Genomic DNA, 10083 nt, shown 5'->3' with positions numbered 1-10083 from the left:
GTATCACCAGCGAGCTGAGCATGAATCAGTTACTCTGATAACATACTGTTAATACATTGCCCGATAAAGGATTTTCTATCGTTGTGATACACAGCAATAGAAAATCTAGTTATCGGAAGTGTCTTAACAAATACACCCCTAAAGGAGGACTTCTTCTTGAAGCATTAGCAACAGCACCACGTATATGACAGTTACAATGAAAAATGTCACCCATATTTTTGCAAAGAAAGTCAAATTAAATATATATATTATGCTTAGACGTATTAGCAATATATGCATTTGTCTTTTGTGTTCCAAAATATTTTTTCATGGGAAATACAAATTGTCAGACTCTGAAATTAGGCCAGGTGCACACACTCATTTTTATTTTGTTTTGCATAACAGACACAGGCATTTAGACACACGTCCCAAATGCTTTATATCAGTTTTTGGAATGGGCTCTGTCCTATTTACTGCAGTGAAAAAAACCAAAACATTTTAACTTTACATTAATGTTAATGGAAATGTATTAAAAGTATGGGGTGTTTGTGCACACCAGTGCTTGCCGGGGTGGGGCACAAGGGCTGACTGGGCAGGGGGGCATCTGTCATTCTGGGGCAGTTCCATAGTGAGCTACCTTGGGCTGGCGCACTGGGCTAATCAAATTTTTCCCTTTAAAATGTTCCTAATAGACTGGAGAGCTGAGTCTCACCCCCTGGCAGAGAATATATAGCACGTTCTATATTTGGATGCCCCTGTACACAGTGCCTGTTATTTAAAGGGGTCCATTGCCCGCTCACAGAACTGACAAGAGAAGGGCGGGCCTAAACACGGCCGTGTGCACACGCACTTACACTGTTTTAACAACGCCATATTTGTTCCTGGCTATCCTCCGTGGCCCAGCAAGTAATTAGTCAAGTATGAATACATAAAATCAGACACTACAATATGCTGATTGTTTATATTTTTCTTTCATGAATTCCCGTGCGGATATCATGGTATTTTGTAATAGTCTGTAAAAATAACAACACGTCATTTGCCCGTTTTCAAGATGGCCAACTTTGTAAAAGACACTCTGGCCGCTCCACAGCTCTATGGTTGCCGGGCATGTAAGGTCGCTGTGAGCAGGAGCAGTTCCTCTTTGTGCCGGACTTGGCAGCAGGTAGGATGTGTAGGGCGGTGGCTGCTGCTCAGCACTGATTCCCTCCGCATGGATCTAGTGATTGTATGTTATTTCACTTGCTGCACAGTGTACAGACATTAGGTGCAGTAGGCACAAACCATTTTCTATTTATAGCAAAGAAAAAAAATGTTTTATACTGCGATAGTTATACTGATAACTTTTTTTTTTTTTTTTTTAAATCATTTATTTACTCCTTTTTATATATGTAATTGTTCTTCCTATATTTATACAAGTCACATACGCTTTAAGGTCTTCGTAAAGTATACAAATTTATTTATCATATAATCATTCATGTGAGCGGGTTAAGAGCACATGAGTTTTAGGCGTTTTTTATGCATTTATCCTTTAGCAGTGAGTTTCGCCGACTATTGTCCTCTAGGATATGTGCAATATTGTGGTTCTAATAGTACTCTAGTGTCTAGTTTTCTGATGAAGTGTTTCAAACCAGCACAATCGCATTTGGTTTGCTAACTAGATTATTTCTATTATATTTAATAAAGTCTCACAAAGCTGTTTTATCTACGTTTTTCAGCCGAGTTGTTAATATACAACTGAACGTGTTGTGTTGCCGGCTTATGACCATACTGGCTCTATCCACGTTGTGGCTTAGGCAGTAATAGTAAACTAGTTATATGAAAGTTTAATTTCTGAGGGCTGTTACTGCTACACGAGTCTGGCATGAACAGTTCAGGGGTATGACTATTTATTATTCTGTCTACTTAAGAGTAAGGTCAGATGTACACATAATTATGGTATGTAGTTTAATATAAATGCTTGTCTTGTGTAAATTGTTACTGTATAATTTGTAGTTGGTCTGTACATGTCACTGCTGTAGTTGCTTAATAATTGTATTGTTACTGAGCCAGCTGTTTAGCTAAGCAGGCATGTCCTCACTGTTTAAAGAGTCAACATTTCAAATCAATTTATTCTGTTTGCAAATGTGAGGAAATTATGCACTTGATACCTTCATAGATCACTCTTGACACTTGAGTCTATACTAAGATAAATCAGTTATTTGACAGCAGGTCATATGGTCAACTCATTTTTTATTCTGTAACTTCCCCTGATGACCTTTCTTGCTAGTGAAACCCATCTGGATTCACTAACTGGAGTAAATATATGGTTTACTCTAGTGAATTGTGACCTTGAATAAATACCAAGACTTCCTGCACTGTGGACTAGCTGCATTTGGATACAGAGGTTGCCATATAACCTTTCTGTATATTGCAGTCACATTCCCCTTATACACTGTCTTCCTTAACAAAATACTACAGCTTTCTGCCTCAGTGTTTTAAGTCTGTATTGGAAGTTTTTTTTTTCCCTGGATATATTAAGTCTATATAAAATGGAACTCCCAAAATGGTGTATGCTTCACAGCAGACAATATAATTTACCATGTAATTAACTAGTAAATTGTAGTTTATATATTCTCCATTAGTATGAAAGCATGGTTGATACAGAATCTCCATTTTTATATCAAATATTTGGTTACTAGAGTTCCATTTAAAATCCTTAGTATAACTAATAGTACAAATCATCATCATCATCATCATCATCATTTATTTATATAGCGCCACTAATTCCGCAGCGCTGTACAGAGAACTCATTCACATCAGTCCCTGCCCCATTGGAGCTTACAATCTAAATTCCCTAATATAAATACACACTCACACAATTAGACATATACATAGACAGAGAGGTAGAGACTAGGGTCAATTTTTGATAGCAGCCAATTAACCTACCAGTATGTTTTTGGAGTGTGGGAGGAAACCGGAGCACCAGGAGGAAACCCACGCAAACACAGGGAGAACATACAAACTCCACACAGATAAGGCCATGGTCGGGAATCGAACTCATGACCCCAGTGCTGCGAAGCACAAGTGCTAACCACTAGGCCACTGTGCTGCACAAATGTGGTGACGTGAAAGTCTTACAAGTTTCTTCTCATCACAGGAGGGACTTAAGGACAATACAGAATGTTGTATTGCTTTGCATCTGCAAGAATGCATCTACAATTACCTGGTACTTGTGTAACTTCTCTTGAATCCAGCACAGTACGAGCAAGGTGAGTGGTAAACTGTTCTGTATTTGCAGTGTTTCTTTGCTCTCGTTCTTGAATGTGAGTTTTGTGATGTTCTACACTTGCACACATTCTAATCAAGATTATACTAGGCAGTAGTCCATGCAGGCACACTTCCACCTATCCACAGTTTAGTATAAGCCTTCCTTATAGTACATTAAACACCCCCAAACTCTTAACCTGAAACTCTGCTTTTTTTTTTTTATGCATAAATATTCTGTGAATGTAAACAAGTCAATATGAAGACCCCTAAATGAAAGGTAACTGTACCCAAATTAAAAATTCTGTTTTTGATGGCATTTCCGATACAGGAATGTTGCTTACCTGGGGTCACTCATTCATATGCTTTGGCAAACCACACCGCTGACAGACCTATCTTTATGCATCTGACTTTTTCTTGTTTTCTCCTAAGAAAGGGAAAGGAGGCTAACCCAGGGAACTAGTTTTCCCTTGTATATTGCATATGTAACTTTAGAAGATATATTATGTATTTTTATCTGAATAATACAATAGGGATTGTACTTTTACCATGGCTCACTTAATGCCACCTGAGAAGATTCAATGTAAACTGTACTAGTAACTGACAAGTCTCTTCCCTATTGGGTCCAAGTTGTCTGCATCTATTAGTACATATTGGCAGTGGAGACCTAATTTAGTCTTTGTGGACATACTAATTGCATAGTATCATCATCACCATTTATTTATATAGCGCCACTAATTCCGCAGCGCTGTACAGAGAACTCACTCGCATCAGTCCCTGCCCCATTGGAGCTTAGTCTAAATTTCCGAACGCGCGGACAGACAAAGAGAGATACTTAGGCAAATTTGATTGCAGTCAATTAACCTACTAGTATGTTTTTAGGGTGTGGGAGGAAACCGGAGCACCCGGAGGAAACCCACGCAAACACAGGGAGAACATTCAAACTCCACACAGATAAGGCCACGGTCTGGAATTGAACTCATGACCCCAGTGCTGTGAGGCAGAAGTGCTAACCACACTACTATGAAATTAAACTTGTAGTAAAATGTTCCCACTTTGCAAGTTCTAGTCTTAGTCTCGCTCCAATGTAAACTTCTCTCCAAATTGTGAGAAGACTGGTCGTCTTTTCTTTGTTTCTCTACTACATCATTATCACCATTTATTTATAAAGGGCCACTAATTCCGCAGCGCTGTACAGAGAACCCGCTTGCATCAGTCCCTGTCCCATTGTGGATTACAGTCTAAATTCACACACACACACTCTATTAGCCAATTAACCTACCACTGTTTTTGGAGTGTGAAAGGAAACCGGAGCACTTGGAGGAAACCCACGCAAACATGGGGAGAACATACAAACTCCTCACAGATAAGGCCATGGTTGGGAATTGAACGCATGACCCCAGTGCTGTAAGGCAGAAGCGCTAACCACTTAGCCAGAAATTCATGGCAAATCTTGAGTTTCGAACAAAGGAACTCCAATTCCTGCCTTCCAAACAGCTCAGCTAGTAATTGTATTACATCTTGAAATCTGGAGTGGTGGTAATTGTAATTTTGGTTTGGTGCTATCTGGACCCTCTTCTATTGGAAACTGCCATTGCCCAAACACTGTCACAATGATGATTTTTCTATGCCGTTTACCCATCATATTGATGATGTGCTGACAGAAACAAAATCTGATGTGACATGTCAGGCGTGACTTGTTCATGTGGTATATGTAGCTAAACAGTGAAGCTGGAAGAGGTTCTGAAACTCTTGCTTTGCCCTCTCTTTACTAGGAAGAACAAAGATTTACCTATATGAAAAATATGCTTTCACCAGGATGTGTATAAATATCGAAGTCTGGCAGAAATCTTTTTTTATACAAATGGCAAAATCAGGCTATCTGTTAGCAATTTATACTGTTTATGTAGCACCTACATATTATGCAGCTCTTCATAGAGTATTTTGAATCCTTGGGTCCCTGGTGCAATGGAGCTTACAGGCCATATTCCCTACCACCCAGACACTCATTGGTTAAGTTTATAATTTGGAATCAAACCCATGACCCCAGTGATGTGAGGCAGCAATGTACACAAATTTAAAATAAAACATGGGCTCTAAATACATCCAATATGTAACTGCCAAGCTTGGCATCTCCAAATAGCCCGACACTCTGACATCAACCGGTTTCAATGGCATGGTGCTACTTGTGTAGTTTAAGGTGTTATGTTCCCTTGTATATTATAAAGATAGTTGGACCATTAAGAGTTGTGTCCTGTATAAAGTAAAGGCCTGCTGAACTGTGAGCAAACTCTAACTCAATAACTTCTATCTTGCATTTTTTTAGATCTAGCAGGTGCTATGTTCTAATGTATCCTGCTGTGGATAACACAGGATGAAATGGATGCTGGTCTTTGTAGGTAAGCAGTTTGGTGCAATAACATCAGCTGTAGTGTATTGTCCCTGACACTGGCTTCACTTTAATGATGGTCAGCATGCAGCAGGGATAGACGTGTACTTAAGCTTACTTGGACTGACTATTAAATGTACAAAGCAGCCCTCTGTGGGTCTGAAGCCTAAGTGTTCTTTTGTTGCACATCCTATACAAAGAATGCATTGAAAAACAGGGTCTACTGTCCTATCGCAAGTTAGAGGATTATTATGCTGCTGGTAATGATGATTTATTGCCGTTTACCCATCAGATTGACTGTGGTGACACTTTTATAAACTGATACCAGCATATTTCTAAGTCTGCAAATCTGTTTTTTACTAGAAGTATAGCTGACGTTTGTTTTCATTCTGAGTAATTGCCATATGCATGTATATTGGTGTTAGACACTGACTAACTGGCAATTAAAGTAAATTAAGATCACTGACTGTTCCACTTGTATTGGCTGTCTTTCTGTCCTCTCATTCCCAAAACTAGATTAGTGACCCCATTACCATCAGTCCTGTTTGGCATGATCCTTAAATGAAGAGATCTTTGCAGTTTGCACCTCTGTGCGGATCATGCAGAACAGGCTTGGCTCTTGTGCCTAGCGTTATATTATGTATAACTGTTCTGGTCTGCAATCTGGAGTGAATCTGATCAATATTTATACTGTGCAAGATCTGTAAAAGGACCTACATACTATGCATATGGCGTGTGTAATAAGGTCCCTGCTCTAGATCTAAATACAGATCATATAAACTCTAAAGTATTAGCATAAGGGCACTAGTTGTCTCTGCTTGATATATGTGCAACTTAAATCTTTACGAAATATTTTCTGAGGGAAGCGTCTCCATAAAATGTCTGGATATAACCCTTTTTTAATTGTGTATAGTGTTGTGATCGTCTAAAAAATTGGATTTTTCTTCCCTCTATAGGAGTTCCCTATGTTGGTAATTAAGGCTTCATGCAGTCACAATGAATGTCACCTGCCATGTATTGTACTCGAAGACTCTAATCTGCTAGGTCTGGGCCTGCCTGGTTTCCTGCGACAGAGTTATGGACATATGGTGAGTATTTTAGGATGCCTATCACAAAATAAAAAAAATAATTTGCACAACTAGAACAAATAAACTCCGTAAGGAAAATGTGAGTAAAAACTGACTGAAGATATAAAACTTTAGTCTATTCTCACTTAAGCAGTCTGCTTTTTAGTGTAACTTAAGTACAGAGGCAGACACTAACACCCTACTTGGTTACAATGGATTGAAATGGTAGCTAATACAAGGTATTCTTGGGTGCATTAAAATATACAAATTGGCATATTTTAAGTTGTTGTTTTTTTTTTTATTGATCATTTAGTGCAGCTTGGATCTCTGAGCTGTTAGTTGGATCTCTACAGTCATGTCTTAGATCTGCTGTTGCATTTTCCCTGCTACAGAGAGCTGATGGGTAGAGGTCGTGATATGTACATGGTTACTAATTAACATACAGTGGAAGAAGCCTGGTCACACCATCTGCTCTGTTGTGAAGTGATGAATTTGCTAAAGTTCACCATAGAAATGTTTGTTTTTGTCTTACTGTAAAATCTGACTAGTTAGTAATTGCCTCCCTGGATGGCTATTATCCTCCTGACTCCATGATGATTTATCTTTGCCGTTTACCCATCTGAATGGTAAATGTTGATGCTTTAAATATCTGAGGAGCCAAATACTTCTAAGTACAAGCCTCTAAAAGTTGTCCTTTAACTTTAATGTGTTAATGAACACTTGTTTTTCCACTTCAGGAATTGATGATCCATTGAAACAAATGAGAATCTGACACGTGAAAAGATTGCAAATGAAGTGTGATTCTCCTGCCAGAAAACAGGCTGCGATTTCAAATGCTGAATATCCATTTAAAGAGGAGCGCATGTGTTATGCAAAACTTGGAGTATAACAAAATACTGATATTATCTTGGTGCCTTTTGTCACCCTGTATAAATGGCAAACCCAATAAATACCATTTTAGTCCCAATTTTATTTTGGTCTAAATTTATTTGTTACACTGAAATGATGGTAATACAATGTGACCACATCCATTGTACTTGCACTCACCCAGGTATCTGTAAGCAGTGTGGTAATATCCAGATTGGCTGTCGCACAATAAAAGTAACCAATATAAAGTACTGAAACTGGTGAAACCTTTTTGTGGGGAAATGGGCAAAGTCTGTAGTGCAGGGTGGCCAACCTGTGGCTCTCCAGGTGTTGTGAAACTAAAAGTCCCAGCATGCCCTGCTATCTAAACTACTGGCAAAGCATGCTGGGACCTTTAGTTTCACAACACCTGGAGAGCCACAGGTTGGCCACCCTGCACTAATGTGTAGACATGCTTGTATGTTACTCCAAATCTGGGAATTCATGTTTAACTTTCTGGTAAATTGGTGATATATTTCTTTGCGAGGATGGCTTTTGGAGGTATCTGCAGCATATTCCAGCACAATTAGAACGGATGTCAGACGAGCGCATACCATTAGTACCAAAGGAATTTTAATACTGTACAGTTGTGCAGTGTTCAGAGTGACTGGAAAAACAATGTGTCTGATGTGTGCAGGCCCGTAGTGTAAGTACTAAGTTATCAGGAAAAATGTGGGTGCTGTAACTAATCCCTGTCTGTTACAGAATTGAAAAAGAAAACCATTACAAAAGGTTTAGGTACTGACTGATATGGCAACAGTTTATTCCAAACTACACATTTGCAATACACTTTAAAGATTAGGATAATGTAACAGACATCATGTATGAGTAGCCTGAGGTGCTAATATGGATTTATCTTGGGCTATCATTGGGTGAACCTGAGAGATTTGTCAAATGTGGTTGTGCAGATTTCTTCTTGCAGTTCAAATTCTTCCCTTTGGGTGTCTGAATGTCAACACACTATAGTAGTAGGATTCTTGTATTTCAAGGCTGCATAATGTAAATCTTACTACATACGTACTGCTGGCCTAAGTTTGCTAACCAGTGTAACCCCTAAGTATGTTTGGCCAGCTAGAACTTTATACCAGACTAAAATGTCATGATTTTGATCACTGTTTGCCTCTACCCTTTGTTGCAAAGTGGTCTGTAAACTCTTTGCATTTTTAATTTTGTCTGCATAAGCAGATCTAAATCTATTTATTTTAGAACTGCTCTGGGGTCCTTTTGTGTATTTGGAAGATGATGGACTATTAGTGGTCATCTTCCAACCGCACTTGCCAGCAAACCCAATAACTAGAATTCTTGTTGGGCTTGTTTTAGGACCACTCATGATGCAAAATGTATCCTTTTATAAAGTGCCAACATCTTTACACAGTACTACCTGTTTGAGGAGCAGCATTGCACACTTACTGAGCTTGCAATGGTATTTAAAGTGTTAATAGCAAACTTAAAAAAAAAAAATGCCCCCTAGCCCTAAATAATAGAGGAATCTGCTAATTGGAGCAGATTAAGTAGTGGCAGGACTTTCCATAGGATACCAGTTTTGCTGTATCTTCACATGAGGCCTGGTCCCAAAACCACCTGGAGGTTTACTAGACGTACATTTCCCCTTCACCCAATCCTTCATTGACTTGTAAGCTCTATGTGGTCTTAGCCTGAAGTACAAAGCAGGCCCTTGAAAGAAACATAAACCTGATGATGGTACTGGTGCTGTGGTGAGAAAACAATGAGCCTGGAAACATAACTCTAGGGCACCTGTCCTGCTTGTAGTCTGACATGGAAAGGCCACCATCTGCTGTTACAGTATCTACATCTGACCGGAGCCCTCAAAGTGGATGAACTTCTGTTCCAGGCATACAAACTGTACTGGCAGTAGCCCATTATACACTAGCTGAGAAGCCTAAATCTAGGGTAGCTGGTTGGATGCTTTGGAACATGAGCAAGAGGAAATTATAAAAGAATCTGTAAATGCCAGAGCAAGATATTGGTTGATGTGATAGCTGTCAGATGGTAGACAAAATGCATAACATTGATAATAGGGTTAGGAAAATGATCTCAGGATTCATAACATCTCAGGATGTGTATCTGGCTGGAAGAATTACTCCTCTGCTTTTTCCACATACTGCCTCTGATCCTAGATGAGATGCTTTTGCTTGACAAGGCATTATGTCTGTGCTTACACGTCATTACTGCAGCAAGGGACTTCATCCTTCATCTCAGCTTTTACAAGACAATGGAACAAATATAGAAGGATGTGAGGCTGGGACCTAAAATTATGTATGGAGTAAAGTTGTGTCTGGCACCTTCTACCCTGGCCAAATGCAGATATTGGAAGACATAATTATCACACTTTGTGAAGATAACAAAGTGTCTTTCCCTTCAATTTGCAAGTTCATGCAGAAAGCATGGGCAAGACCCTTGCTGGGGCTCTCTAGCAGGTTGAACCACTACTGCCCAATATATTTGAGTGAGGTATCCCCACCCAGAAAACAAAACCTT

The 10083-nt window shown here is 39.2% G+C and overlaps 1 long non-coding RNA gene across 2 annotated transcripts; it reads left to right on the top strand.

Annotated features, from left to right (window-relative positions):
• The first annotated feature begins 1087 nt into the window (after window positions 1-1087).
• On the top strand, window positions 1088-7645 carry LOC142159053 (uncharacterized). Of its 2 annotated transcripts, none has more exons than XR_012692898.1 (5): window positions 1088-1141; window positions 3116-3227; window positions 5549-5621; window positions 6568-6699; window positions 7416-7645. It is a non-coding gene; the product is annotated as an uncharacterized LOC142159053 (long non-coding RNA). The 2 variants fall into 2 exon arrangements; XR_012692899.1 differs by having other exon boundaries at window positions 1133-1204.
• Window positions 7646-10083: the final 2438 nt, after the last annotated feature.

This window comes from Mixophyes fleayi, chromosome 5 (genome assembly GCF_038048845.1).
Source record: "Mixophyes fleayi isolate aMixFle1 chromosome 5, aMixFle1.hap1, whole genome shotgun sequence".
NCBI classification, from domain to species: Eukaryota; Metazoa; Chordata; class Amphibia; order Anura; family Limnodynastidae; genus Mixophyes; species Mixophyes fleayi.
This window is presented reverse-complemented; position numbering and strand designations above follow the sequence as displayed.